Below are 5,312 nucleotides of genomic sequence, written 5' to 3' on the forward strand. Positions count from 1 at the left end.
CAGAACCTATGATTTCTACATACTGATATTCTCTGTAGATTACTTTGGAAAAGCACTCTCTTTCTCTCGTTCTATATCACTCTTTGTATATTTTAATGCCGTTCAAAGTCAGTATCAAAGAGCATTCGAACCCCAAAAACGTACATCAATAAATTGGAATAAAAATGCGACCATGAAAGAATCAACAATATGCAATATACCACAATCAGTATATGTTAGACGAATATTTATTGTGCGGTATGAATACAAAATTACTTACCTTGGGCGAAAATAGGCACGCCACCGTAACACTGGCGGACAAACTAATTGCCATTGACATCGATGTTAATCGAAGTGGTACATGATTTGCGGTAACAAAATACAAGGGGACAAAAGCCAACCAAATAACACAAGTAGTATACATGGTGAAACCTATTCAATTTTTTTGTTGCCATTCCGATTCATTCGTGTCGCATTATCGTCATTGAGATTTTTTGTCGTCCCATGGGTTCGATTATTTTCATGTTTTGAAATTACGCGCACGTACGATTGAATAAAAAATAAATAAGTCGGGTTTTAGTCGATTATCAAATTTTGCAGAAAATAATAACTTAAATTCAACTGAAAAATGTAAAATATATATAGGAAACATGGGATAAAAAACTAGTTTAGCCTCAAAAAATATATACTACACCGCACACATTCAATTGCATAAATAGAGATAATGCTGCAAATAAACGTTATACGCAAAAATACAAGCCCGATTATCACATTTTATAGCAGAATGTTTGAGTTTATGATACAAGAAAATAACTACAGCAACAGCACTCACCTATATGCTTAGATTCATTAAAAGCTTCCGGTATTTTTCGTGTCAAAACTGCATGAACTGTACAAATTACTATTAAAAATATCGGATATGAAAATGCAATCATATACGATGCATCCACATAAGAGTCGCATACAAGTAAATTATCTTCACGGGTTGGATAGTGATACATGGCACGTGCAGGTGAAATTATCATCCAGATGACATTAATTATAACCTGAAAAGTTTTTGAAAATAGAGAAAAACAAATAGTTCCTATTGGTTTTTTGTTGACATAAGTTGCTGCATTTTTCCATTACATTCATAAATTAGAATTAACAAAAAAATATAAAAAAGGATGAATTAGCAAAAATACACCTTTGCACACGTAATTTAAACAAATAATAAATCAACAGTTAGAAAAATATAATGTGATGAAAACCATACAATGTACATAAAATATCTGTTATGTTTAGCATACACGGTGTCCGAGTGAAAAGATGCGTTAAGTATGCGCTATTTGAAATATCTGTAAAAATATATCTATCTATCTATTTACATTTCATGATATAAACATAATTAGAAAATGATTCATCTGATCTACATTTCGTCTGAATAGACCAAATATGGGAAATGAATCATTCATGGTTCGCAACACATGTGAAAAATGGCACTTTGTGTGAAAACCCGTAATCATACCCAAAATTTCTGGCGGCAGTGTGGATAGAGAGATAATTAACGATAAAGTTAACAGTTTTATTAATTTGGTTTGTAATAGCTCTAGTCAATAATTCATATTATAACCTCTAGATAGCAAAATATCATTAAAACACACATATGAACTAAATTTTTAAACACACATATGAACCCCAAGTCAGTATAATACTCTTTTCGAAGAGTGTACACGCTCTTCTCACACTCTTCGTATAGTTTTATTCGACTCCCTTCTCACACTCTTCTCACACTTTTGCATATAACACGTATATTGTTTTTAACTGAGCTTCAATTTTTTTCTCTGAAAAATTTTCTTTTTTTTCTTTATAATAAATTTTTCCACTGATGGATAATTTTTGATTTTGTTAATTTTTGACATTTTGAAAAAAATGAACGTATACAAAAAAAATGAATTAGCTGTTGCAACAGCAATTGTCGTTCTGTTGTATTTTGACACAGCTGACCAATGCTATAAACGTTCAAATATCAAAATACAAACATTACTTCCACTGGAATGCAGTGACAGCAGTTCTCACTCAATATACGTGTTTTATGCAAAAGTGTGAGAAGAGTGTGAGAAGAGTGTGAGAAGAATGTGAGAAGGGAGTCGAATAAAACTATACGAAGAGTGTGAGAAGAGCGTGTACACTCTTCGAAAAGAGTATTATACTGACTTGGGACGTTCGAAGATTTTGACGATGTACAATTATAAAATCATGTTATTAACAAAACTCATTCAATTTTCAAGAGTTTAAATACGATTCTCGGTTAAATTTACTGATTAAATCTATTGAATATATCGAGAAGAGAGTATGCTATTCAGCGCTTATAGCTTAGTAATGTCTGAATGAAAACATACTCTCCTCTCGATTTTTTCAATAGAAATGTCCCGTTAAAAGTTTTGATTACTTTTACTACAAGCACATAGTAACTTTGAACTTTTTGGTAAAAATAACTGAACTGACTCTCTTTCAATAGACAACACAGGAAAACTATGTGTATTTATATGTTATTTTGAAAAATACATATTGATTTTGCTAGGTTTGAACATCCGCATTTAACAAGGATACATCACTATTGGTTGCGTCTGATGAGCATGGTGTTGGCCTATAATAAACGAACTAAGTCACACTTGCCGTTTGGGCCCATGGGAGTAATTATAATTCGCAAACTCCATAGGAAGTTTTCGTACTGGAAGATATTTGGACACATTTTAAAATCACCTTCCGGATTACTTCTTTCGCCTGAATCATTACGAAAAAATAACTCTCCAAGTTAAATATCTCTATTATTGCACATTAAATAAATCTATTTTCGAGTAAATTAGAAATATTTAAAATCACTTCGAATAATTTCAAATGAACGGGTGAGGATTAAAGCGAGCTCAAATCCCGAAGAAAATAAAAGAGCATGAAATTCATGATTTTTTTTGAATGGAGTTGTTGTAATTACAACAACAAATCTATGTAAAAAAATAATCATGATGCTCTTTTATTTTCATCGAGATTTGAGCTCACTTTAATCCTGACCCATTCCAAAAAAAATTGAATCACATTAAATTATTGTGTGTGACTCTTTGCAGTGAAGTTGACTGCATGCATATCATGATGCTGAGATTGTACTGTCAAATAATCTTGCACAGAAAGAAAAAATGTGGTATTTTTTAATCAATTTTGGTAGATTTAATATAAAATTAACCAACAACGAATTAAATTTACCATTTTTGACATCTCTGAGGCATATTTTTCAAAAGTGACTATTTGTTGAATAAGTTTTACCAACTGCTTCATTACATTAAACAACTTTTCGAAACCATAGATGACGCTAGCCCATGAATTTGGTGAATGAAATGAAGCAATTGGTAAAAATTATTAAACTGATAGTCTCTTTTGAGAAATATGCCTCAGAGATGTCAAAAATGGTAAATTTAATTCGTTGTTGGTTGATTTTATATTAAATCTACCAAAATTGAATTAAAAATACCACATTTTTTCTTTCTGTGTGTCAATAATCAACTCAAATAAATACAAATCGCAATGAATCGTGTCTTCCCCTAGTTTTACCCAAAAATCGAATATTGTGTGCTGCTAAAACTGTAACATTCTTTTGTAGTAGAACATATAAAAACTGATAGGTCAGTTTTAATACAGACATTGCATAGTAACCTTTAGGTCGTTTTTCAAAACTTTTGATTTGGTTTTTTTTTTCTAAAAAATATGGGCATTTTTTCGTAGAAATAGTCGTTAATTCATACAAACTATATAACCACACATCTATGTAAAAAAGGAAGAAAATAACTTATTTACTATAATAAGTTATATATGTTACTTACCTGGATTGACGTTAACCCAGTACAAATGACTAGCTGTGATCGAGGACTAATGAAAGATGGTCGTTTGGCTGATTGTTTCCCGTGTTTGAATATTCGTGATATGCGATTCGTCTTGGTAAGAAGTGCTCCATACACAACAGTAAAACAGAAGCCAGCACAAAACCTGTTCGAAAAAAGTATTTTTGGGGAAAAAGATTGGTTTAGTTCTTTTGTTCGTTTCTTTTCATACACTCAGATTTAAATTAACTTAAACCTAAAAACGAAAAGAAGTTTTTCTATCTAACTAAATAATGTCAATTTACAGTTTTTGTGCTCACACTCGACTTCACTTTCAAGTGCAACGATATTACAGCCGACAAAACCGCAACAGTTTCTTTTATTCACATTCCATTTTTCAATACACTGAGTGAATCTAATAATAATTCCTTTAGTAATAATAAAATAGTATATAGTTGTCGTCTTCGTTTATTTCAATTTCAGTTTTTTCGTCTGTTTTTGCCAAAGCGCAGCTGGAAATCATGTAGCTGACACGAGTCACCTGAAATCCTTATTCTATTTCCACAAAAGCTTAAGTTTCCCATTTAAACATTAAATGTGCTGTGGATAATAAGTTTCATATCGAGTATTGGTATGCACAATACTTCCTTTATATAGAAGCCCCATTTCTTTACTTCTTCCATTTTTTACCAACTTTGCTACTAGTTTATTTTTAGGAAGTCACTTAATATGTAACCAGAAATACGTTCAATTAGAAAGCAGCATAAACGTATAGTTCGATTTCGTTTCGGTGATTTTGACATTGATTTTGGAAGCTAAGTTATTAATTTTGTTTGCCATCTCTAGGATTATTTATAATATTTCATGTGATCTATTGTATTGAAATTGTGTAGCAGAGCTGGTATTTTCACTTTGGTAGTGCGTGCACACAGTAGACTTTACACTCACAGACTGTGTGCGGCGCACACAATACCTATATTTTTACATTTGCACACATATTCACATAGAAATTTGACAGTTGTCGAAAAATTCAAAACTAATATTTGAAATATAATCACCATATGCGTTTAAGTACAAACCGAGAGTCAAGCGCAATAAGGACACACTATATAAACGCCATCTATTAATAACCGACTAACTACAATGTAAATCAAACGTATCTGTTTCCCCTTTTTATTTACTCCCTTCTCCTCTCCCTATACTTTTACATTGTAGTTAGCCTGTTTTACAAAGATGTCGTTTCTGTGTAAGATGTGTGACGTCACAATGTATTTATATGGATAGCGCTCGACTCTCGGTACAAACCTGAACGAGCAACCAAAAACATGCATGAATTTCGACAAAAGCAAATGAGACTCCCTGATTCTGCCTTTGGATCAGGGACAAAAATATAAAGAAACAATTTTAAAAATTATTTTTAAATTAAAGCTAATCGTATCTTGTAAGAAAAGTGATTACAAAAAACCAAAAAGAGAAGAAAAT

The 5,312-nt window shown here is 31.6% G+C and overlaps 1 long non-coding RNA gene across 1 annotated transcript; it reads right to left on the reverse strand.

Moving 5' to 3' along the window:
* Positions 1-253: 253 nt before the first annotated feature.
* On the reverse strand, positions 254-3,995 carry LOC116347814. The gene is made up of 3 exons (XR_004201719.1): positions 3,834-3,995; positions 812-1,025; positions 254-411 (listed from the first exon to the last, which is right to left on the reverse strand). It is a non-coding gene; the product is annotated as an uncharacterized LOC116347814 (long non-coding RNA).
* Between the last annotated feature and the right edge of the window lie 1,317 nt (positions 3,996-5,312).

This window comes from Contarinia nasturtii, unplaced genomic scaffold (genome assembly GCF_009176525.2).
Source record: "Contarinia nasturtii isolate CC-2019 unplaced genomic scaffold, AAFC_CNas_1.1 Cnas_scaffold_2134, whole genome shotgun sequence".
NCBI lineage: Eukaryota > Metazoa > Arthropoda > Insecta > Diptera > Cecidomyiidae > Contarinia > Contarinia nasturtii.